We start from the raw sequence: 27,730 nt of genomic DNA on the forward strand, positions 1-27,730 counted from the left end.
AGACAGTGTGTGACTCTTGCCTTCCTACATCCTTTTCAAAGGAAGAGATCCTTTATTTTGATCATGCTCTCGAGATAGAGAATTCATTCATTTTTACCTGCAACCATATGACATGACTCTGCAATATTGAATACAAGCATACATACCTAATTTTACTTTAGGTCATCCAAACTTCCTTTAGTAGCTTCCTTGATTGAAGGAACTTCAATCTTGTGATATGCTTCACCTTTTATTGTCATCATAGCATCATTTCATGAATTCCACAAGTTGAATTCTCGATGAAATCCTCGCTTCCTTTTGATTGGTGAACCTTCCGATGAAGATTCCAATAGAGGATCTTGAGTATCCTCATCTAGCAAATGTTTCCTTTTGACAAACGTATGATGAGCCTTGTACCATATGACTTTCTTTTCTTTGTTTTTTTCCATAAGTGCTTCGAATGAGGTTACCAAGAGCTATATCCTTTCATAGACCTAATTTAGTTGTCATTCATGCTTCCCTATGATGATGTCATGAGCTCTTGCTTTTAATGCTTCTTATGATGCCATTTCCTAAGATGATGTATCATGTCATGCTCCTAATGATTCCTAATAGTTATAATTTACAACAGGAAGACTTGAAAATATAATTTGAAAAGAGCTAGGAGAGGAAGACTATCTCAATCATAATAGAGATCTTTTACTTCAACTTTCTTGGATTTCTTCTTTTCAATTTCCTCTACTTTCTCGATGATTTGGGCTTCTTCTTTTCCTCTTTTGTCCTTCTTGATCTTAGGACAATCTCTTTTGTAATTCCCATATTCTTGACATCCATAGCATTGACTCTTAGCCATGCTATTCTTCTTTTCTGAGAACCATACTTTCCAAATTTTACCTTTCTTCTTGTCATTGTAGCATAAGCTTGATTTTTCTCACCTAATCCTACATCAAATTTGGCCTTTTGCCTATATTCTTCAATCTTGCATAGAGACCATAGATCCTGGAATGGAGTAGCTTCTTTCTTCCCATAAATACTTGAAGTAAAGTTACCCCAATCCTCTGGTAGTGCATTTAGTACAATTTTATTCATTTCCCTATCAAACATGACTTCTCCCAAATCTTGAAGCTGATCCCTGATTTCAGATATCCTCATAAAGTATGAGGTTATTCCTTCTTCCTTGGAAATCTTTAGCTTGTAGATTTATTACCTTAATGAGATGACCTCTCCAACATGCTTACGGAATACAACTCTACCAGTTTGTCATAAATTTCTTTTGAAGTTTCGAGTTTTGATACATACGGAATGAGGGGATCCCGGATGGATTCTATGGGAATCCTTTGAGCCATAACTTCCCCTCTCATATAGTTTTCAAGTGCTTAAGCATATCCCTTTGTTGGTTTTTTAATAGATCCTTTGGCATGTTCCATAACCTCATTTTCAATGAGATTCAGATATGTCTTTTTCTTCCATGCAAGATAGATTGAAGCCCCAACCAATTTGTTGCTTTCCATGCAAAAAGACATTTTGACAGATTCAGATATGGACATAATATAATTACTTGATAGGATGATCCTTCTTCTTATTGTTTCCTTGATGTTGATGATGATATAGAGGATAAAAAGTTTCTCCTCGATGAAGATAGTTTTCTTCAAGAATGATCATTTATCCCACAAAGAGGGAGATCTCTTTGGATCCTTTGATGGAGATGTCTTTGTTGATGAATATAAATGATGAATTCTTGATGATGTCTTTAATGGTAAGGACCTTGCTTCAATGAGAGGGAGATCACCTTAGAATCTTGATGACAATGTCCTTGGTCTAGCTTTTCTAGAAAGGAACTTGATGTATAAGTCCTTCAACTTGAGTAGGGTCTTTGAGGTCTCTTGAGATGGCTTGATGATTCCAAGACTTCTTTCTAGTGTAGACTTCTTCTTTGATCTATGGTTTTTGATACTTCTTTTATAGATCTTGACTTCGAGATGATCTTCTAGATTCGCTTTGAGATTTGATCCTTGAGTGTTCCCTGATAAGATGCCCTTTCTTGACTTTGTCACCTTAGCTCTAAAACCAAGTTGAGAAATCTAGTGCATCAAGATTAGGTGATTTCTTTATTAATGATAATTTCTTGTGAATGCTTTTTACTTCAATAAATTGTGATCTTCTCTTTAGTTATATTATTATAGTGTTCTTCTTCATCAAACAACAACCAAAGAATAAACAATAAAGAGACAAGAGACATATAATGTAGGCTTCATCCAGGGCCAAAACATATCCTACTTAAGAGGAAAGCCCAAATGAATTCTTCTTCTTAAAGAGACTTCAATTGACGAATACCAAGACCAGTAGCCTTAACATAATTTCCTTTCCAAGACCAAGACACAAATCTTCCTTGAAAGGTTCCTTCGATTCAATGATAGTCAACCTTCTTATTTCATCCTCCTTCTTGTCTACCTTTCAGAATTCCAGACCCTTGATTTAGGTCTGCAATCTTTGACCCTAGTTGCAACTTCTTGGAAAGTGTCACCTTCTAGAAAATTCCCTTGATTCCTTCACTTAGGATAGGGTCTCCTTCTAGCTTGACTTGGCTTCTCTTTTGACTTTCCCTTCTCCAAGTTTGGTTACCCAAGAGGACTACAATTCTTCTCGGCTTCTTCTGCAGTAAATGATCCTCCTCTTCTTCGCACATGTGATATCAAAGTGACCCAAAACACTTCCAAAAATGATGCTAAAGACTTCGCTCTTCATTTTTCTCTCTTCGTTGATGATGAGGCTCCTAACATAGTTACAAATGAAACAGGAACTATTACCTCAAAATGGGTACTCGAGCCCAAAACCCCAAAAAAACATGAAAAAACAACCCAAAAATGAAAATTTCTAATTCCATAACAATATTTTTTTAGGGTAAATTTTCAACATTTTTTTAAATGGAAGTAAAAACCATTTTTTTTTTTAAATGGATGAAAAAAACACCCTAAAAAAATTGTTTATTCCAGAACGAAGTTTTTTTTTTGGGTAAATTTTCAACATCTTTTTTTAATGGAAGTAAAAAACATTTTTCTTGAAAAATGGATGAAAAAAACACCCTCAAAAAAAAATTGTTTATTCTGGAATAACAAACAAAACAAAAAAATCAGGTTACAATTTTGACCATTTTTAGCAATGGAGTTAAAGAGAAAATATACGGACTTTGAAAAACTGTAAAATTCCAACAATTCTGGAACATGATGTTAAAGATAAAATATCTTGTCTCGAATCATGATAATTCCAACTATTTCCATTCATGTTGTTAAAGATAAAATATCTTGACTCTAAAAAACCTTGAAATTGTAATTGTTTTCGACCATAGCATTAAAGATAAAATATTATAACATTATGAAAAAATTATGACTAAAAAAAATTTAAAAATAAACGCCTGAATGAAAGAGTTATTATACCAAGAGTAATTTTTTTTTAAATGTTAAATGTATAGCGATTTTAAAATTTTAGCCTAAGACAACTTGAAACATTACAAAAAAAAATTAAAAATCAACTATCAAATTGACACGCAATGTAGGTGAGCTCAACCCATTGTAATGAAAACTTAAAGGCCAACCATGAAATTAACGCATTGTGGGGTAGACTCGATTCATTATAATGAAAAATTTAAAATCAACTATCAAATTGCACATAATGGGATCGGGTTGCTAGACAAGCATCGACAGGGACCCTACAAAAAAAAAATATATATATATATATATATATATATATATGAAAATAAAAATTCAAATAATAATAATAAAAAACACAAAAATACAAAAGAAAACAAAAATTCAAATATTGAAAAAAAAACAATAAAACAAAAAACAAAATACAAAAGAAAACAAAAATTCAAATATTGAAAAAAAAAATAAAAATAAAAAGTAATAATGAGCAATAAAACATGACAAAAAAAAATCAAATATAAAAAATATATAATAATGACATATAAAAAAAAAAAACTATAAAATGTAAAACAAATTAACCATACCATAAAAAATAAATAAATAAAATAAATAATAATAATAATACCAATAAAAAATTACAAAAATAAAATATAACGTTAAAAAAAATTAAAAAAAAAAATCCCCCACCCACCCCAAGGCCCAACCGGCCAGGGGTGGCAAGTCGACGATTCATGACAAAAAATAGATTAAATATCATAGCATATAAATTAAAAAATTAAAAATTAAAAACAAAGAAAAAAAACCATAAAAATGTCAAAAAAAAAAATCAAAATTAACTTGAAAAAAATGAAAATTTTTAATTTTAAAAAAAAACCATCATTTAATAAAAAGTTAAATAATTACCAAAAAAAAAAAAAGTAAAGTAAAAGTAAAAATAAAAAAATTCAAATCAATTAAAAATAAAATTAAAATTAAAATTAAAAAATAAAAATAAAAATATTTAAATTAAAAAAATTTAAAATATATATATATATATATATATATATATTATAAAATTTAAATTAAAAAATAAATAAATAAATAAAATAAGAAGAAAAAAAAAACATTAAAAAAACCAAAAATAAAAAATAAATAAATTCAAAACAATTAAAAAACAAAAGAAATTAAATTAAAAAAATAAGATTAAAATTTAAAAATATTGAAATTAAAAAATAAATAAATAAATCAATTAAATATATATATATAAAATGAGCCTCGCTCCGCCCAACCCCACCCTCGCTCCCCCTCACCCCCCCCCACTCCAACCCCCCTCCTCCCCTCTCCTCTTCCCCTCCCGACCCCTCTCCTTCCCCCCGGTCCTATCCCTCCCTCACCCTTCAGCCGTCCCTCTCCCTCACCCCTCCTCTACCCCTACTCCCCCCTCTCCCTCACCCCTCCCGCTCCCCTACCCCCACAGCCCCCTCTCCCTCACCCCTCGGCCCTCACTTCTCCCCCACTCCCGTCCCCCCCCTCTCCCTCACTCTCGCACCCCCCTCTCCCTCACCCCTTGACCCTCCCCACCATTCCCCCCAACACCACCCCCGCCCCCCCTCTCTCCCTCACTTGTCGTCCCTCTCCACCCGGCCCTCCCCGCCCTCCCGGGCCCCCTGCCAGTGGCCAAGAGACCACAAGTTGATTCCCCGGAATCAGCCTATGGCCTCTTGGTCGCTGGCTAGGGGCCCGAGCTAGTGAGGAGGGCCAGGTGGAGAGGGTCGGGGGGTGAGGGAGAGGGAGGGCACGGGGGTGACGGAGGGGGGAGCGGGGGGGGTGGCCGAGGGGTGAGGGAGAGAGGGCAGACCGGGGGGGACAGGGACGAGGAGTGCCGAGGGGTGAGGGAGAGGGGGCGATCGGGGATGGGAGAGGGGGTGATCGAGGATGGGAGAGGGAGCAGGGGGGGTTGGGTAGGGAGGTGGAGAGGAGAGGGGAGGAGGAGGGTTAGGGTGAGAGAGGGCAGGGGGGGCGAGTTGGGGTTGGGCGGAGCGACGGGGAGGGGACATTTTTTTTTAATAATTTTATTTTAATTTTTTAATTTTAATATTTTTTAATTTTAATTTTAATTTTTTTAATGTTTTTAATTTTATTTTTATTAATTTATTTGTTTTTATTTTTTAATTGTTTTGAATTTTGTTAAGATAGTCTTCGGCAAAATCACATAACCAATCTTTTGTCGACGCGTTTCGAACCAACCAGTGTGGTTCATCGTCAGGACAAGTTGAAGAACTAATCCGGCTTAGCTCAATTAAATAGAGTGTGCAGAGACTCCAACAGCTATAATGCTAACGGCTAATTTGACCTAATGAACCTGGTCAAACTACTCAAATATTTAATTAATATTTCTAGAAATAGTTAAAATAGGTAAATAAAGGAGTTTATTTGTTAATCTAAGGATAATATTAATATTTTAATTATAATGGTCATAATCTATATTCAATGATTTAATACTATTCAATTATTATAAAATAATAATAAATTAATTTAAAATTAGATATATTAATAATATTATTTCGAATATTAAGAGAATCTATTAATATTTTAATTATAATGGTCATTATATAGTATATATTTTAAATGATTTATTATTATTTAATTATATTACTAAATAATTATTATTAATAATATATTTATTTAATAATAAAAATATATATAATTGAATTCATTTGTTAGTTAAAAATAAATAGATATATTATTAATATTATTTCAATTATTAAGAGAACCTATCGTACCATATTAATAATGGTCATTATATAATATATATTAAAGATTTATTATTATTCAATTGCTATCTAATTATTATGTAATAAATCACTACTATTTTTTATAATTTAGTTACATTAGGTAATTATGTAATAATTTCTTAATGGTCCATTGGTAAGTTAGTTCTTTATTATTTAAATATAATGGTCATTAAAATAATAATATATGTTTATTGAATAATCTATAACTACTAACTAATTAAACAAATTGTTAAAACATTATTCTTCCTAGAGTTTTGTTATCCTAGGTAAATGCCATAATTAAGGGTAAGGCCCAAGTTAATTCATAAAAGTAAAACCAATAATATTGGTAAATCAAAATTTTTCTTTTAAGGTCAAATAATCCATATTAGTTCAATATTTTACATTCAAAAATATTAGAGGTAACTAAGTCCTTATGTGAATAAATTATTACTTATAGGGTTGACTGATTATTCCTAAGAATATAACTAAAATCTATGGTCAATCATAAATTATCCTTAAAACCTAAGGTTAAGATTCTATTCGTTTTAGATATTAGTTAAATGGAAACTCAATTAATCATAGAGATAATTATCAAGGCATAATTAATAATTTTATGAAAAAATAGTAATAAATGCCTAATAGGTAAAGGTTAATACACTGATAAGCCCGAGACTGATCCTAACTTATTAAAACTCCAAAATAATTGGACAAAACTGCTAAAAGAAAATAAAAGGGAGGGGAAGATAGAAACCCTAAGACCAAAAGACAGGGGAATGAGGAGGCTAGGAAGATAAGGCTGGGACCCAGCAACTGCTAATCTTCCAGCCATCATCCCTATTAAGATTGATTGGCCTTTTCTCGATCTCCAGGGCCGCTCTGAATTTACGATGGTGAAACTGCGCAACTTTGGCAATGACTTGAGCCTCCTCTATACATACATGATGCATAGTCTTCCCTGTATGCTCAGCCAGGGCCGAGGACTTGGTCCTACCATGTCTTAAATCCGCCGAATGCTCGCTGATCCGTTGATTGATAGAGCGACCAGTCTCACCAATATAAGGGGTCCCACAGGAACAAGGAATGACATAGACGCCCTTCATGTCCTTAGGGTCAATCGGGTCTTTCACAGACCTGAGGGAGCCACGGATAGTATTGAGAGGTCTGAAAGTTGCGGAAACATTATACTTCTTCAGAATCCTCGCAATCATGTCCGTGGTTCCTTGGATGTAAGGAAGATTCACGCCCAAGATATGATCACTAGGAACCCTTCGGATTGAAGGCTCCTTCTTGGCCCTGAGGAAGGCTTTTTGACCGAGGTGCCTTTTGTAACCATTCTTCTCAAAGACTTCTAGGAGGTGAGCCTTCTCCGACTCCAGGCTCTCCTCATCCGAAATTCTAACAACACGGGTGGCAAGCGTGCTAAGAACCCCTAACTTCTGAGCGGGGAAATGATGCGAAGAAGCATGCAAGTATTGCTCAGTATGCGTCTTCTTTCTATACACCTGATGAGAAAAGGAACCACCCACCTTCTTAGAGATGAGAACATCCAAGAACGGGAGACAACCATTATCTTCTTTTTCCATCGTGAATTTAATGGCGGCGGATTGGCTATTGAGGTGACTGAAGAAACGATCCAGCTCTTCATGCCCATGAGACCAGACAACACCAGTGTCATCAACGAATCTCCTCCAAAGCTTTGGTAAGAGGCGAGAGGAGGCCAAAGCCTTAGACTCAAAATCTTCCATGAAGAGATTAGCCACGACAGGGGACAAAGGGGAGCCCATGGCAACTCCGCAAGTCTGCTCATAGAATTCTCCCTCGAAGCTGAAAAAGGTAGAGGTAAGGCAAAGTTCAACTAACTTAGCCGTATCAGGGTCAGTTAGCTTATTAATTACCTTTATGGCCTCATTGATAGGAATGCAAGTATAAAGAGAGACCACGTCGAAACTTACCAAAATGTCCTCGGGCTCAAGATTAATTTTCTTAAGATCCTCAATAAACGAAGTTGAGTCTTTGACAAAGGACTCAGTCTTCCCAACCAAGGGTCTCAACTTTGCAACGAGGAACTTGGCGAGGAGGTAAGTCGGACCACCGATGGTATTGACAATTGGTCTCAGGGGGACCCCATCCTTATGGATTTTAGGAAGACCATAAATTCTAGGAGTGATGGGGTTACCCTCAATAAGTTTCTGAGCTAGAGGAATCGTGGAATTGCACGACTTGATCGCAAGAGCGACCGCTCTGGAAACCTTTTTGAGGGGATTCTTAGAAAGCTTCTTATAACTACCACTGTTACACAGATGGTCAAGCATCTTATCTCTGTAATCTTTTTTACTTTTTTTTTGTTTTTCTTTTTTCTTTTTTCTTTTTTCTTAATTGTTTTTTAAATTTTTATAATTTAATTTTTTTATTTTTGTTATTTTGTTTTAATTTTCTTTTATGTTATTTCTTAATTTTGTTTTGTTTTAATGTTTTTATTTTTATTTTATTTTTATTTTATAATTTTTTTAATTTAATGTTTTTATTTTTGTTATTTTCTTTTAATTTAATTTTATGTTATTTATTTATTTTTATAATTTTAATTTCAAAAAATAATTCTTAAATTTATATTTTTTATTTTTTTGTTTATTTAAATTATTTAATTTATTTATTTATTTATTTTTTTAAATTTTTTTCTTAATTTTTTTATTTTAAATTTTTTTGGAAATTATTTTAAGTTTTTTTTCATCATTCTCATATCCTGAAGATGGATCCCATTTGGGATTTGAAACGTTGGTACAAAAATGATAAAACTATGGATTCTCTGGTCAATGATTCAAAAGACTCAAGCCACAGATCTCTGAAATCCATATTTGTTATTTGTTATTTTAACTCAAAAAAAATGTTTTTAGATTTTCTTTTTTTTAAATTATAACTTTTTTATTCTATAATAATAATAATAATAATCATATTTTAATTTATTTTTTGATATTTTTTTGTTGTTTTCCATTAATTTTTTTATTTTTACGAGTTAATTTTGTGTTTTTTTTACATTTTTATAGGTTTTTTCTTTTTTCTATTTACATTTTTATAGGTTTTTTGTTTTTTTTCTTTTTACTTTTTTTATATATTTTCTTGTATTTGATTTTTTTTGTCATGTTTTTTTATTTTTATTTTTATGTTTTATTACTAACATGAAAATCACCAACATTTAAAAAAAAATCCACACTTAATTCATTAGAAAATTTGAAGTGTAAAAACTAAGCCCTCTAAACAAAAATGATTGATGCTCATCGGCACTTTTCAAAATCAAGATGAAAATCACTAACAAAAAAAAATGTTCACACTTGATAAATAAAAAAATTTAAAGTGTCAAAAATAAGCCCTCTAAAAAAATGTGTTGATGCTGCATCAACACTTTTCAAAATGAGCATGAAAATCACTAACATTTTAAAAAATGTGTTGATACTACATCAACACTTTTCAAAATGAGCATGAAAATCACTAACATTTAGAAAAATGTGTTGATGTTACATCAACACTTTTCAAAATGAGCATGAAAATCACTAACATTTAAAAAAATGTGTTGATGTTGCATCAACACTTTTCAAAATTAGATGGAAATCACTAACATTTAAAAAAATGTCTTGATGTTGCATCAACACTTTTCAAAATCAGTATGAAAATCACTAACATCGAAAAAAAAAATTCATACCTGATACATAAGAAAATTTAAAGTGCCAAAAATATGCTAAAAAAAAGGTGTATTCTGGCATCACCACTTTTCAAAATCGAGTGATTTTTTGCTCCCTCAAAAAAACAAGGTACCAGTTTACTTTCTCATTTGATCGGTAACTATGTTTCCTTCCCAAGCAATCTTCGCACTTCTTTTTGCAAACTTTTTCTTCACCGCAATGCTTGCTTCTGAAATGAGGTTGAGTTGCCTATTATAATGGTTTTCCAATGTAAATAAGTTGACTTGACAGTTCCCTGGGCCAACATGTCATTTAGAGTATCTTTATTATTTTATTTTGTAGCCTGACTTAAGGGAGATGAATTTGTTTGGTCTTGGACGACCTTCTTATCCTTTTAGTGACTCATACAAAAATGTAACATGTCCAAGAAGGGTCCTTCATACATGACATTGACTCAATTTGACATTTATGACTTGATGACAAAACCTAAAGGTTCACAATGGGAACCTTAACTAAAAATAAAATTCCTTGATCATGAAACCCGTGATTCAAGTACTACAAGAATAATTTTATTTTCTTATTTACATCATTTACATAAAATCACAATTACACGTCATTATCAAGATCGAACCTAGTTACACTTTTTGACAATTTTACCACACAGACAACGAATAATTCACTACTGCAAACTTTACAAAAAACTACTAAAGAAAAATAGCGTTGGAATCTGAGAAAATCTAGTGCCCACACAATAAAAATGACACCGTTATTTTTGGACAAATGTCCCCGGAAAACCCCAACTTCAGAAAATTGGTGCAGTGGATGAAGGTTTTATTATTATGCAACAATGAAAACTGAGTACAATAATCTGGATGCCAAATTTGGAAATCCTACAGAGAGAAATAGTGGAAAAAATCTAGTGAGGAATTTTCCTCACCCCACAGGCAATTCCTACTCTGAAGACTAACCTCTGAAACCCTCTACGAATTTCCCTACGTGACCCTCTGTGTGGGCTCTACACTGGCTCTAATCCTTACGACATGGATCTCAATCTGAGTTGCTTCTTATGTTTTCCACTGACTCAGGAAATGCTTCTACCAGCCTCTGCAAAGTTCTGTTGCCACCGGAACACTGAAACAACTTCGTGAATCTAGAAATCAAACTACCTTTAGAGGCTACTATGAAATCCCTATGTCAGCCTCACTATGGCTCTTTTGCCTCTCTGCAAATGCACTCACTGGATCTGGAAATCCTCATCCAATTTCACTGTCTCTGCCCCTCACTGTCTTTGCTTCCTCAGTGAAGCTCAAACTCTCCAGCAACTGACTGTTGCTACTCTGGAAAAGTTGAATTCTCCAAGTGACTCTAGTGTGTCTTCTCCAAGTACCCATCGACTTCTTATAATCCTATGTTGGGGCTCCAACGATAAAGATTAAATCTTAACAAAGGGCTAGGATCATCTTGAAGTCAATCAGTGTGAGTTTCTAGACTATTCTCACATTGACTTAATTAATTTTGATTAATTAACTAGTTTTCCTATGTTTAGACTTAGGAAACATTAAAAAATTGGTTAATAATATTATTATCTCTAGGTGAAATTTCTAGAAACGATTTCTGGGTTTTGGAAATCTCATGCATTTTAGCCTCTCCACCATATTTTGTAGCTAGAACACATATGGTGCTATAGAAACTAACACTCCATCTTAGCGAGGATTGTGTTCTCTCTAATGTTGAACATCATATCACAACACCCTGTCTCTATATCACCTACTATCACAATGTTGATGTCTGGTTGTTGTTGCTCACCAACTACTGCGCAACTATGATGATGCATTTGTGATGCTGCTGACACTGCCATACTGTTGTCAACTTGCATCTACACTGCAACTCCCTTTCATTTGTTGTTGTTGCTACTGCAACTACTGCAATTGAGAAGCATCTTGAATATTGAATCAATTGTGTTCAATATGACGAATATGTCTCCCAAGTCTCTGACTTCTACTAGCATCTTTATAGTCACTGAAGAATTTGTGTTGTTGCTAATTCTGCACTAAGGAACCTTCTCTGTTGTCAACACTGCACTGTGCTCCTCAGCATCTACTGTTGCTAGTCTGCAACTGTCACTCTCGTACTGACTGCATCAACTACCACTGATCCATCCTATTACTGAATACTCTAGGCCCTCGTAACTAGGTAATGATCCATGAGGTGGACTCCTCAAGGACCCTGCCCAATCTTTGTAGCTCTCTGGGGCTACAACTCCAAGTCACCCCACCTCACTCCTCGTGAATTCTTCCTCCAACCTGGAGGACAACTTTTCAATCTCATCGAATGTTGCACATTGATCCTGCTTCTCCTACTTTTCCTTCTTCCTGAGAGGAAACTGAGTACTGTAGTGGCCAAAGTCGCCACACCTGAAGCACTTGACCTTTGACAATTCTTTCTTCTTCTTCTTCTACTCCCCTTGCCCTTGACTGGGACCCTTCGAAGCAAGGGCCAGGCCAAAGTCGCCACACCTGAAGCACTTGACCTTTGACAATTCTTTCTTCTTCTTCTTCTACTCCCCTTGCCCTTGACTGGGACCCTTTGATGCAAGGGCCACATTCTCCTCTTCCTTCTCACTCTTCACAGTCTTGCTTGTTGAGAAATCTAGGGCATTCAATGTCAACAATTTCTCTACTTGATAATTGCTTGTGATATGTTTTTACTTATTAACTTATGATATTTCTTTGTTATCTTCTTAATGTGTTCTTTTCATTAAGAAAATTACCAATAAATAAAGACAAGTGACACAGAATATAGGCTTCTCCAGGCGGGGCCAAAACCTTTCACCTCTTGAGAGGAAAACCCGATAAGGATTTTCTTCTAGATCTTCAATTGATAAGTACCAAGACCATGACACGGACCCTTGACTATAGTATCCTCCCAAGAACCCTGTCACCTACCTTGATGTTTTGCCTCCTCCTTCCTTTGCCTTTCCTCCTAGAGAAACTCGGTCTCTATCTCTTATACTGCACCTTCACAACTTCCCTAGAGAATCTCGATCTCTAGGTCTTCTAGAGAGAACCTTAGTCTCTACTTTGATCACTTACTAGAGTCTCTCTCTTGTTGCCCCAGAAGAATTTCACTGCCTTAACTTCGCATTTCCTAGAAGAATCGGTTGCCCAAACTTCGGACTTCCCAAAAGAATATTCGCTATACCTAGAAGATGATGTCCCAGAAGAATATTCACACTTCTCTTTTGTTGCTCCTCCTTTGCTCTCCTTTTAGCCCCTTTCTTTTGCCTTCTCTTTGCAATTTTCCAGTGAATGCTTGTCTGAATTGTGTGTCTCCAAATGAGGCCGAGTAGGGCTATTTATACCCTTCTTTGTTGCGCTTTAGCTTGACTTGACAGTTGGAGTTTAGGCCAACATCATATCGCAATTTATTCATGGTTTGTAGGCCGACTTGAAGGGGTTTGGTGACAAGTTCTTGGAGGATATTTTACATAGACAATATTGACCTATTACAAAGTATAACATGACTTCATTTACATGACAATGACTCTTTTATGTCTATATGAATAAACCCTAAAGACTCTTAATGGGAGTCTTGACTCAAAAACAAAATGCCCTGTGCATGAAACCCATGAAGCAAGTCAACATAGTAATTACATTTTTCTTATTTACATTTCTTTACATAAAATCATAATTACATGTCATTATGAAGACCGAACCTAGTTACACTTTTCAACACTCCCTCTTAACTAGGGAGGTATTCATAATGGTACCTTGGACTTTCTCAATCTGAAGAATCTCTCATAAGAAGAATTCGGATTTGTAACTCATTTGTATAGCATCATACCAACCATCATTTATATAGCAAGGCCTTGACTAACAACTCTATCTTTCCACAAGATCAGAGCAAAATGTTGGCGAGACCAATGATTTATAGACATACTCATCATTGTCTCTCTCAGAACATACCCCACCCGGATTATCTCAGGATATGCTCCATAAGGGCTATTCTTTTCTTGGAATCGCTAGTCCCAAAAGAATATCGGTCCTCCATGACTACTTTTTCGTGGGATTCCCTATCTCATCCCACAAGAGCATCGGAAGCCAAATGGTTACACAATCCTCCATTATGTCTTCTCAGGTGAAGCACAAAACAACATGTCTATCGCTCCTTTTTATACCAGGAGGTTTAATACCATTAAAGGAATGTACTCACTCCTATCATAGAGGAATGTACCTAAGCTTCTGGCTTTTCCAAGTAAGAAACTTCTTCTCAAGCTCCCTCTTAACTAGGGACTTATAGAATCTCTTTATGTGGAGATCCTAAAACAATCAGTTGCATGAAGAGCTCCTTTCTTCGATGTCATGAATTTTCTTTTATGATAAGGAGTCTTCATCCTTTGGGAACTTATGTATATAGGTCATAGATCATTTATCTCTTTTGTTCATGAGGTAGTCATGTCCTCAACTCATTAGAAAGTGATCTATCAGATTTTCCATCTGGCTTTGCTTTATGTCATTTTGCTTTCATGCCATATTTCCAGAAGGACATTACATCCTTCTATATCGTTTGTTTGGAAGTCATTCACAGACATTAGGGGACTTTTGAGGTTTAAAATGGGCCTCCTAAGAAAAATGTACAACCAAAATGAACTTTATTAGAACCAATAGGATTCAAGATGATGATGTCAATCATGGGAGATGATTCACCATTATGGAGTAAAAGAATAAAAAGATTAAAAAATAATAAAACTACTTTTTCAACTCGTATTTTCAACTTATCTCCCTAAGGTTTTACTTAAATTTAAAGCGGGTGTACTTGTTTGATGCAAAATTTAATTCCTCATCCAATTAGTGCTCATGTTGCATACTTTTGATGGACCCTGCTACACGAAAAATGAGAAATACATTTTAAAAAAAACGAACATTATTGCAATCACATTTTTCATGTAGTAGAGTCCATCAAAAGTATGCAACATAGGTACTCCTTGGATGAGGAATTAAATTATGCATCCAACGAGTGTTCCGCTCAAAATTTGAGTAAACCCATACGGAGATAAGTTGAAAATATGAGTTGGAAAATAGCTTTTTCTTTTTTCCCTCTAAAATTTGATGATGTAATCTAATATTATTTTATTATTTCCACTATTATTTTATAATTTCCTTAGGAGGGCCATTTTAGACCTCAAAATTCCCATAATATCTTCCCCTTGACAGTTCTTCATAAGTCCATCCAAATGTTAGTTCAAAAATAATCAATGAACACTTCAAATCAGAGTTACCTTTATGATGATATTTCACCATGACATCATCATGTAAGTATCGGCATCCTACATGCAGATTGATACATCTCCCACAGATATTCAGTGTCAAGGGTCTCTATCTTTTTCCGACTTCCATCAAAGTCTTCACATCCTTTCGGGAGATATTTTAGTCAAAATTTCTTGGACTTTGGATGTTGAATGCCTTCTACTATCGTTATGTATTATCACGATCTCTTCCTCCCTTCTCTTACACACTTCATTCCCAGGACTTGCAATCAGAGTTACTTGATTGTAATCATCTTCCTCATGATTCATATATTATGTTGATTTCATCTAGGGTGACTTATGTTATTCTGCAATTCTTTGGAGGATATTTTTTCTTCTCTTGATCAGATTTCCTAAGATGGAAATACTAATCCATAACCATATGACATGAATTTTTACCATAATCTATTTGAGCATACATACCTCATCTTTTTCTTTCAATCATCCAGACTTCTTGTAGTAGCTTTATTTGAAAGGACTTTATCCTTTAGACCTACTTTCTTGTTGTGTCATCATACCATCATCCTTTGAATCCCACAAGTTGGAATTCATGATGAAAACCTTTTGCTTCCTTTCTTTATCAGTGAATCCTTTAATGAGAATTTTGTCAGAGGAACTCGAGGATGTTTCATATCCTCATTCGGCAGATGTTTTTTTCTATGATGATCCAAACTTGATGACCTCTGCGTCTATAAGTATTAATGAGGTTTCCTAAGAGCTTCTTATTTTTGAAATCAGTAGGATTTGTACCAGACATACTTTATGCTTCTCATGTCATGAGCTCTTATCTCTTATGCTTTTATTATGATGCTTCTTTCTAATGCATCATATATGCTTTACATTTCTTCCTATTTGTAACTTACAAGTGAAAAAAAACCTTCTAATAAAGAATATCATGTTTTAGCTTCTTCTTTCTTATGCTTCTTTGTCTCAGGTTCTTTTACTTCCTTAGTAGAATAGTCTCCTTCCCTGTCCCTCTTGCAATTAGGACAGTCTCTTCTGTAGTGTCCAAAATTGTGACAATCATAGCATCTTACTTTAGCCATGTTCTTCTTTTTCTTCTTTGGAGTACCAAACTTTCCAAATTTTTCTTTTCGTTTTGACACTAATTGTTTCCCTCTTTACGATCTTTTGTCACTTTCATTCTTCATCCTATCTCCTTCTGCCTTGCAGAGAGACCATAACCTGATGAATGGGATAGCTTCATCTTCCCTAGTGGCCATGCGGTTACCTTGTCCATTAGTTAATGCATTTAAAATAGTGGAGAGTATTTCATTATCTGATACTTTGTCTCCCAGATCCTTCAGTTGTTCTTTTAATTGAGATGCCTTAGAGAGGCATGATGATATCCCTTCATCCTTTGATACTTCCAATTTATGAAGTTTAGATCTAAGTGTTAAGATATTTTCTACCATGCTTCTAGAGAAAAGTTCTTCCATCTTATCATATATTTCTTTAGATGTCTCTAGCTTTGCTACATATTAAATAAGAGAATCTTTGATGGACTCCTTGAGTACCATTTGAGCCTTGAGATCCTTTTCCATGTATTCAAATAATACTAATTCTTCAGATGGCTTGGAGACCTTCCCATGAAAATGATCAATGACTTCATTTACTTCGAGGACAATGTCTATCCTTCTTTTCCAAACAAGGAAGTTTGATACCCCAACCAGCTTTTGATATTCCTTAAAACATGAAGCCATTTTCCTAGATTATATTATAGAAAGAGGTACTTACTTGTGAAGATCAAATATTCAACTTTGATGATGAACTTGCCGCTTCTTGCTTCAAATCTTTCGGTCAGGGAGGACTGTCTTTTGCTTCAAGAGAGAGGATTGACTTTTGATACAATCTTCCTTAGATTTGAAGAGATTCCACTTCCTTTGATGATGTGATGATATTTGAAGTGCTTCTAGGGTTTTTGCTTCCTTCTTAAAGATGATTCCCAGTGTGTCAACTTGCTTTGACTTCCCCTTCTTGTCTTCAACACCTTAGCTCTGATTCCATGTTGAGAAACCTAGGGCATTCAATGTCAGCAATTTCTCTGCTTGATGATTGCTTGTGATATGTTTTTACTTCTTAACTTATGATCTTTCTTTGTTATCTTCTTAATGTGTTCTTTTCATCAAGAAAATTATCGATAAATAAAGACAAGTGACACAGTATATAGGCTTCTCCAGCCAAGGCCAAAACCTCTCACCTCTTGAGAGGAAAACCTGATAAAATTATTCCTCTAGATCTTCAATTGATAAGTACCAAGACCATGACACGGACCCTTGACTATAGTATCCTCCCAAGAACCTTGTCACCTACCTCAATGTTTTGCCTCTTCCTTCCTTTGCCTTTCCTCCTAAAGAAACTCTGTCTCTATCTCTTATACTGCACCTTCACAACTTCCCTAGAGAATCTCGGTCTCTAGGTCTTCTAGAGAGAACCTCGGTCTCTACTTTGATCACTTAGTAGAGTCTCTCTCTTGTTGCCCCAGAAGAATTTCACTGCCTTAACTTCGCACTCATCGGAAGAATTTGCTGCCCAGACTTCGCACTTCCCAGAAGAATCCACTGCCCAGACTTCAGACTTCCCAGAAGAATCTTTGTTATACCCAAAAGATGATGTCCCAGAAGAATCTTCGCACTTCTCTTTTGCTACTCCTTCACTCTCCATTTAGCCCTCTTTGTCTTGCCTTCTCTTCGTATTTTTCCAGTGAATGCTTCTTGGAATTGTGTGTCTCCAAATGAGGCCGAGTAGGGCTATTTTTACCCTTCTTTGTTTCCCTTTAGGCCGACTTGACAGTTGGAGTTTAGGCCGACTTCATCTTGCAGTTTGTTCAGGGTTTGTAGGCCGGCTTGAATGGTTTTGGTGACAAGTTCTTGGAGAATATTTTACATAGACAATATTGACCTATTACAAAGTGTAACATGACTTCATTTACATGACAATGACTATTTTATGTCTAAATGAATAAACCCTAAAGACTCTCAATGGGAGCCTTGACTCAAAAACAAAATCCCTTGCTCATGAAACTCATGAAGCAAGTCAACATAATAATTACATATTTCTTATTTACATTTCTTTACATGAAATCGTAATTACATGTCATTATGAAGACCAAACCTAGTTACACTATTCAACATTGTTGCTGCTACCTCTGATGGTGCTCTTTACTATAGTTCGCCTCAACTCCTCCAGCTGCAAATCAGCCCACATCCTATTCCAACCAGACAAAGTGTCTCTGCCTAACATGCTTTGGACAAGCACTTGCCAATCATTTGAGACATTATTTAGTGTCATTTGTACAAGCTCTATAGGTTGGGGCGCCTCCCCAACACCTGCTAGTTGATCTGTAACCTCCTAAATTCGAGTGAGAAAGAGATCTATGTCTTCACCCTTCTGCATCCTGATGGTTCTCAACTTCTCTTGGAGAAACATCTTCTGTTGCTTGGAAGAACTCTGATAGAGCATAGAGAGAGCTACCCACATTTCCCTGGCAATATTCTTGCCAAAAATATGCGAGACTATGTGATCTCGAACTCCATTCAAAATCATCTTCTTCGCCTCCGCCATTTCCTTCCTGTACTCCTTTAGTTGATCTCCATCCTGGGGAACTGCTACTTTCATACTGCAATTGGGCAATTCACATTGTTTGTGTCGTTGCGCTGCCTCTAAGAATTTTGCCGTGCTACTCCCTTTGAGCGGCGAATTATTTTCTCCTCTTTTGAGCTCCCTGGCTGATCACTCATGCTTCAATACCATGTGAAAAATCCAAAACTGAAATCCTATTGTAGAAACTAGAAATTATTCTTCTAATTGTTAATTTAATTTAACAATTTATTTTCCCACACAAACAACAAATAATTCACTACTGCAAACTTCACAAATAAACTGCGAAAGAAAAATAGCACTAGAATCTGAGAAAACCTAGTACACACAATAAAAATGACACCATTATTTTGAACAATTATCCCCAGAAAAAACCGACTTGGGAAAACCGATACAACAAATGAGGATTTTATTATTATGCAGCAGTGAAATCTGAGTACAATAATCTAGATGTTGAATTTGTCAATCCTACAGAGAGAAATATTGGTAAAAATCTAGTGAGGAATTTTCCTCACCCCACAGGCAAATCCAGCTCTGGAGACTGACCTTTGAAACCCTCTATGAATTGCTCTGCGTCACCCTCTGTGTGGTCTCTGCGCAGGCTCTAATTTGTACGACTTGGATCTCACTCTAAGTTGCTTCTTTTGTTTTCCACCGGCTCTGGAAATGCTTCTCCTAGCCTCTGCAAAATTATTCTACCATCGAAACACTAAAACGACTTCCCAAATCTACAAATTGAACTACCTTTAGAGGTTATTGTGCAATCCCTATGTCAACCTCATTGTGGCTCTTCTGCCTCTCTGCAAATGCACTCACTGGATATGGAAATCCTCCTCCAATTTCACTATCTTTGCCCCTCATTGTTTATGCTTCCTCATTAAAGCTCGAACTCTCTAGCAACTGACTGCTGCTACTCTAGAAAATTGAATTCTCCAAGTGACACTGGTGTGTCTTCTCTAAGTGTCTGTCGACTTCTTATAATCCTCTGTTGGGGCTCCAACGGCCAAGATCAAATCTTAATCAAGGGCTAGGATATTCTTGAAGTCAATCTGTGTGAGTTTTTAGACTATTCTCACCTTGACTTAATTAATTCTGATTAATGAACCAGTGTTCCTAAGTTTAGACTTAGGAAACATTAAAAAAAATGAATAATAATCTAATTAAGTCATCTCTAGGTGGAATTTCCATAAACGATTTCTGGGTTTTTGAGATCTCATGCATTCTGGCCTCTCCACCAAATTTTGTGTCTAGAATACATCCAATGTTACAGAAACTAACAAGGAACACCAACAAAAAGGTTTCAGCAGGGAGAATTTAGGAGAAGGATTATGAAAGAGATTTTCATAGAGATTTATAGTATTCACATAGTCAGAGAGAGACTGAATTTATCTGCAAAAAGAGGGTCGAGCAAGTAGTGTGAATAGCCAATTTATCCAGTGTGAATAACTAGAGGAGAAAATTCCATTTCCAGTTGCCAGAAGAATTGTCAGAGAAGGTGTGAGTAGCTTCAGAAGATAGAGGGAGGCAGTGTATTCGTTGGAATAAATTTTCAATGCATTTTTTAGTTGCCGATGCGAGTTGCAAGATCCAATGCGAGTTGCAAGCAGAGGGTGCAAGTTTGTTGGAGGAGGCCGAGTTTGTTTTTGTAGAGGAAACTTAGTGTTTCTAGATCAATTTGCCAGTTGGAGTAGTGGAGAAAATTTCCCAGAGCTTTGTCAGTGTCAGGCAAGCAGATTGATGTACTCTCAAATTGTTGAAGATTAATAATAATAAAACCATCCTCTACAAAATTGGTTTTACCTTGTGGTTTTTGCAAAGACAATTAGTCCAAAATATTGGTGTCTATTATTTATGTGTGTGCATAATCTTCTGAGTTCCTATGGTTAAATATTTTCAGTGAAGTTGTAGTTGTGGTTTCTTTAGTATTTGCCGCAAGTATTTTACAGTTGACAAATAATCTTAAGATACGAGGATAATAACCAATAATTGCAATAGTATTTAAATTTTCACATACGTTGTATGCAATAGTTACATACTTTGTACATGATTTCATTTTTTAATACATTTTGATCTTGTAAATGATTTAGAAAAATGGAAATTATAAATAAGTTCACTAATGAAAACAAACAATGAATCAGAGATTGTTTGCAAACATGAATCGTTAACAGAACGAATGTAAATTGCAACTCCATCCTAACAAAAATATAGAAGCAAAACACTCTTAAGATGTGAATATACACTCCAATTTGTTGGAATTGTAACTAGGTTTGGTCTTCATAATTGTTATTCTACTTGTATCAATTATATTTTATGGAAAAACAAAAAACAAACAAAATTATTATTATTTTTATCAAACATGTTCTTCATGCTTTATTCTGGTCAAAAGAAAAAGTCATAGGGCATATTCTTCATGACCCTATAAAAAGAAGAAAAAATTGGATTTTTGTAAAGTGTCATTTGTTTGTCCAAGTTGCCAAGTCGGCCCTCCCCATGGATAAGTTGCCCAGCCCAAAGGACATGACTCTTCATATGATCGAACAACTATATATTGGCATATTTCCTCCAGCGTTTGGCAATCAACTCGGTGGTCATCTGTTGAAGAATAATTTGGGTCTGAGGCATCTTCTCTGTGACAATTCAGGCATCTTCTTTGTGATAGTTTAGGCACCTTCTTTGTAACAGGTTGAGCATCTTCTCTGTGACAGTCCAGGCATTTTCTTTGTAACAAGGCGGGTATCTTCTCTGTGAACAGTTTAGATATTCTGTGATTCTTCGGGCTTACTTGTGGCACTTCTCTGCGATGATAAAAGTTAAATTAAGAGACCAGATTTCTATGATGTGCAAATTATTTGGGACATCTATCTTCTGTGACCTATGGACAGACTTCATGTTGAGTTTTATGGAGGGCTGACTTGGCACTTGGAACCTTGATTAGTTTGACTTGGATTTCTCCGAAGGATTGATTGGTTTTCCCCTTGTGGGTTTTGCCCTGGCTTGGAGCCTAATTTCTTGTGTCTCGTCTTTTTGTGCATTGTATTTGTGTAATTGCTTAATGATTTAATTAATAAACTAAAAACTAAATGGAAAAGAGATACATAAACAATCACAAATAATTACCATGATAAGAAATTCATCTCGCATTCGAATTTCAACACAATTATGTGTGAAATCATTGTGAAACTGAAACACAAAAATCTCATGTGATTGTCATTTGAATAGGTAATCCCATTCCAGCTTAGCATCATTTAGCTGACTCAGATTTATGATTACAGACATCAGAAGAGTTTGGATTTTATAATGGATTTTATAAAATTAAGTTCCACCAAAAATGCAATCAACCTTCAAACAGATTATGAATATGTTGTTCATGAAAAATCACCCTTCTAAATAGATGACTTATCCAGAATTATACCTTGACACTCAAAATTCTATCAAGTAGTAATACCGTATGGAACTTGACCAGGCAAATAACATATAAAACGAGAGGCAAATAAAGTACTTTCTTCCTGTATCGACTCCAGTGCAAAATAGTACTCCGTCTTACAATTTTTCCAAGTTAGGTGACTTAGGTCTCTCAAGTGCCACCTGTGACTCTCGTCGTTTCTCTATTATATTATTCCATTGTCATTCATTCTCAAATAATATAAGAATGACCTAGGATTAACTACATTATTTAGAAACAGGAAACTTTTCCACCATTTTCAAAAATAGCATGTCACTATATTCTTAGGTACAGCACCTTGAATTTCTAGAGACAATAATACAATAAACCTTTTTAATCAATCACAGACATGTTAAGACGTCTCTCCTGGTGAATAATATAGTCTGTAATAAGCCTCATCTTTTGATGATGGGCAGAGATGATATCCAACCTTTAGTGATATATACAAAAAAATAATACATGAAGGCCTGGTATATCCCAACAGCAACTCTATAGACAATGATACAATAACCTCTTTCATCAATCACACACATGCTAAGACGTCTCTACTGGTGAATAATATAGCCTGTAATAAGCCTCATCTTTTGATGATGAGCAAAGATGATATCCAACCTTGAGTGATATATACAAGAAAAATAATACATGAACAACTGGTATAAACCAACAGCAACCTTCATCTCACTTCAGCAGTTATGCCTTCATTCCAACTTGTACATAGTCTGCAATAAGCCTCGTCTTTTGATGATGAGCAGAGATGATATCCAATCTTGAGTGATATATACAAAGAAAATAATACATGAAGAACTGGTATAACCCAACAGCAACCTTCATCTCACTTCCAGCAGTTATATCTTCATTCCAACTTGTGTATTTTGCTGAGCCAAGGAAAAGAATAGAAACTATATCAATAACAATTAAATCCACCCCTTCCAGGTCTCACATTTTGCACAAAAAGAAAAGGCAGAAGACAAAAATTTTACCCGCTCAAGTTGGTTTCCTACATAAAACTGCATTTTACGCAGTTTTATGTATAGAAGTGATTTCCAGGAGGGACATATGTGCCTAAATACAGGAAGAAAGTACTGAGACAGAAAATTTAACTTCACAGATTTCATTAATATCCATGAATAATCAAAGACAGGCCACTGGGGCTAGAAAATACAATCAATGAACATCGGAAAGTGGGAGTTCTAAGAGCACACTATATAATAAAAGATGAAAAGATCCAACAGAGAAATACATGAGAATGGGTGAACCAGAAAGCCAAACACTAGAAAGAGAGGACGCTAATTATATAACAAAGATGGAAACAGAAGAAAAGAGAGTATAGAAGTCCCTGTCATCATGAATCACTGGGAAGCATACCGTGCAGAACCCGATGTCCTTTGAGGAGTGCCCCAAGCAGAGAGAATATAGCTGGCAGAACCTAGGAGTACTGGAGTATCTGTTGTAACTCCTCTAACATATGATCCCAGAGCAAAGAAACTAGTGATAGGCTTCTCACAGCTCAATCTGGGCTGGGGAGTAGCTCTACTTAAGAAGCAAGTGTGACCCTGTCACAATGTCAAGGTGAGGCTTCCAACAACCAATCGGTAAGACATGTGCTATCTCACATATATGACATGCTCTGAGTCCCTTTGAGGGAAGTCTGCACGGTGCTTGGCACCTCCAATCAGCAGTGAGGCTTCCAACAACCAATCGGTAAGACATGTGCTATCTCACATATATGACATGCTCTGAGTCCCTTTGAGGGAAGTCTGCACGGTGCTTGGCACCTCCAATCACCAAGACAAGATGGAAAATAAGGTAATGAGCTCTGTTTTTCATAATAACAGAACTGTAACAGATTTGGAGTACCTGTTTACAAAATTTTATTCTCAAAACTTTAGCGATAAAAAATTATTTTCATGGATCCCTTGACATGATATTAGTTTCCTATATTCGTTTTCTATTAAAATTTTGCCTTGTCATTAACATTAATGGCGAAGCGCATAATAAAGTAAGTTTACCTCGGAGATGCCATCAAATAAGAAGCGAATAAGTATACAGGAAAATGAGATGCTATGTTTTTAGCTATAAATGGAAAACTAAGTGAAAAATATTGTTCAGATAATTGTCACAGAAACATATATTCACCACATTGTAAGGGGACGGCATAGAATTCCCAAAAGGAAAGCATGGAAATACACAAGGCTGTAGGGAGGTTTGGAATGGGCATGCAACTCTAAAGTGCTTTTTGGTTGCCACAAGACACCAAACAATTATATTATGGCAATAGAGAGCAAAAAGATTTAAACCTAAGAGACCTGACCATTTAGTTGTCAATAATTATGAACTTATGCAGGATGTATTCATTGGGCATGCATTTCACTGCAAGTTAGCAAGATACGGCTGGTTGAAGTCAAAATGTTCTATGGGGAGAAAAAACACCATTTGCATCTCAAGGGAAAAATGTTCGAGAATTTAACTATTGGCCCTGTTATAATTTTGTGATCTGAAGTTTAAAACATTAAATTGCTCTGCCCAGTACTAAAGCTTTACAGGCTACTACTATAATTACATGAATGACCCACAATTTCACACTTCAATAACTATTTGAATCTATGAGCATTAGTTCAACAATCCACAGAGAGAGAAGAAGCAAGTATGCAATGCAGAGTAATCAAATTCTAAAGGAAATTTATGTATTACTCAAGGAGAGTGGCACAAGCGGATGAGTTTTGCAGATGGTTGGAGAAAACCCCCAAATTCTATGAGGCAGCACAAGGTACAGAAATAGGCCCTATTACGGCGCGATCTAGCAGGGGGACCCTAGGAGGGGTTCCTAAGGGCCAGCTACTAGACCAAATGGCAACAACAGGACAAGGACCCACTATCACCTCAGTCGACGTCCCTTGCTCTTTACGGACTTTCACTGATGGGAGGAGTACCAGTATGGAGGAAATCACTTGAATGATAGGATCAATGGCAAGGTATAATGTGATTTCCTAGGCCCATTCAAAGGAGAGGCTCAATTAATGGTTCAAATACTTGAAGAAACACTAAAAGGCTCCCCAAGAAAGACCTATGAATGATGACCTCAGGCTTAGGAATATTTAAAAATGATGAATGCCTAAGATCAAAACTTCCAAAACCCCTCACTTGTGATTGATGTGTTTATACTAGGGTTCAAAGTGAGGGAAGGATGACTCATTCAATGGAAAGATTCCATTAAAGTGTGAGCTTTGGGAGAAGCTTGTTGGAAATATTTTGAGGGGTGTGAATCAGTATTTCTTTTCAATTGTTATTATTACCAGTTTAGATTCTTTACAATTTTAATCAAAGAAATGATTTTATTAAATATAGAAAAAGATTGAATACAATATCTGATGAATTTTTGCAAGTACCAACTTGGACTTTGATGAGGTTCCAACCTTTAGGGCTCCGACCCTATCTTACCAAGGCACCAACCCCAAGGGCTTTGACCCTATATATTTATTCTGTCAAGAAATGTTTGATTGTATTATACTGCTTCCAAGGACTTCTTTACCAAATCCTATCCTTGTAGTCTTTGCAATAGGTCATTGTCTGCGCTATGGCTTCACTTCGGGTCCAAACCTTCCAAGATGAATCAAGTCAAAAGATTGTCCTCCCACTCTATCTTTTTTGCTTCCTTCTTTGCTCGGCCTTCGACTTCTGTTGCACCTTCGTCGTCTGCTAGACCTTCGGCTTCCTTTGTTTCTTCAAGTTCACGAGTTCTGAACTTTCCTTGTTCTCTCTTTTGATGCCCGAGATCGATGCATAGAAGTGAAGCATTTTAACTCGTTTTTATACGAATTTCACCAATCACTGAGAGACACATTTATTGGAGGGAGGCCGACTTGTTTATTTTCGGAGAAACCAGAGAGGCTATAACCATATTATAATAGAAGTCTGGTGGTCCCCACATGCCACGTCACTGCTAATCGCAATCGCAACTTTTGGAGGTCTCTTACTACAATATATCAGAGAGGCTGTTTTTAATATTCATCCAAGGTCCCACATGCCACGTTATTAATCGCAATCACAATTTCCGAAATCTCGCAATCACAAATTTTGGAGGTCTCTTACAAGCATGCCCATAACATAGTTGATTGCCCTATTGCCAACTGAGCGGATGCGATATAATATTAGACAATCGTTAATAAATCTTCCGAGTCTACAACCTTTATCGCAATCGGCGGTTTGGTCGTGTCAATCATTAAGACTTGCGATATGACTCCCGATGAGGCAGACGCGATATTACATAAAGTTGTATTCTAATGGAGTTATCGGGTCCGCATATTATATCGTAATCGGCATTTTAACATTACATCCCTTTAAGTCTTGTGATATGAAAGTTCTGATACGATGGATGCGATGTTTCTTTAGGGCGTGTTATAATGGAGCGATCAGGTCTGCACCTTATATTGCAATCGGGGTTTTAATGTGACAATAGCTTTAAAAGGACTTGCGATTATGCGACGGATGCGATATTGTATAGGGTTGTTACCATAACCTATTTCAGGTCCGCAGTAATATCACAATCGAGGCTTTACACGGTGACAACCCTTTAAGACTTGCGATATGAAACTTTCGATGCGACGGATGCAATATTTCTTTAAAGGAGTATTGTAATGGTCTGGCGGGTCCGCAATACACATATCGCAATTGGCGGATTTGGGGCATGATACATAATAAACATTATAGTTTGTGATTATGCGATGGATGTGATACTCTATTGAGTTGTATTACAATGGTGCAGCGGGTCCGCAATGCTATCGCAATCGCAGGTTTTCAATGTGACATGTAATAAAGCTGCCGATATAATATATTGTTGATATGTTAACTCTGATGCGTTGTGGACTTTTGTTAAAAGGTTTCCACGGTTTGTTTCTTAGATTGGGTTCTTAGCTCCTCCAATAACATTGTTTATGCTCCTTCGCCAATGTGTTCCTCTTTGCTTCTCGATGGCCTCTCCTCTTTGGCTTCTTGCTCCTGTTGCTTCACGAATCTGCTTTGCTTGGCTTCACATCATTATTTATTATCCAGAATATTTCCATATTGACATCAATGACAATCTAGATCAACAATCTCCCCCTTTGTCATTGATGGCAATATTCTTCTTCTCTCCCCCTTTGACATCAATGGCAAAGGAGTGCACATGGGCTCCCCCTGTCATGCGGCATTTTAAGAATCGGTTTAGTGTGATGCTAGAGCAATAACCCCCATCTTTTGACGGAGATGTTCAAATGCTTCTCGAGGAAGAGGTTTGGTGAAAATATCTGCAATTTGTTCCTTGGTATTGATATATTCCAACTTGATGTTTTGTTCAGCCACCTGTTCACGGAGAAAATGATAATTGATTGGTATATCTTTGGTTTTTGAGTGCATCACTGAATTTTTACTGAGACTGATAGCACTTGTGTTATCACAATAGATGGTGATTGGATGTCTAGTTTCTATGTTGACATTCAAAGCTTCATTCATCCATAGTATTTGTGTACAACAGTCAGTTGCGGCTATATATTCGGCTTCAGCTGTAGATAGAGATA

General features: G+C 35.9%; 1 protein-coding gene across 10 annotated transcripts in view; it reads right to left on the bottom strand.

The window, feature by feature from the left end:
- Positions 1–22,542: 22,542 nt before the first annotated feature.
- The window catches only part of LOC149234939 (uncharacterized), a 103,529-nt gene continuing 98,341 nt past the window's right edge, over positions 22,543–27,730 (bottom strand). For 9 of the 10 annotated variants that reach the window (XM_089372002.1, XM_089372000.1, XM_089371997.1 and 6 more), the window contains one exon: positions 22,543–23,053. The gene's annotated coding sequence lies outside the window, so the exon portion shown is untranslated. Of the gene's footprint in view, positions 23,054–23,543; positions 24,036–27,730 lie in introns of all 10 variants that reach the window. The other variant, XM_089371995.1, reaches the window with a different exon arrangement.

Source organism: Pinus tabuliformis, chromosome 8 (assembly GCF_031772625.1).
Source record: "Pinus tabuliformis cultivar Carrire ecotype Pingquan chromosome 8, CPIR1, whole genome shotgun sequence".
In the NCBI taxonomy this organism is placed as follows: domain Eukaryota; kingdom Viridiplantae; phylum Streptophyta; class Pinopsida; order Pinales; family Pinaceae; genus Pinus; species Pinus tabuliformis.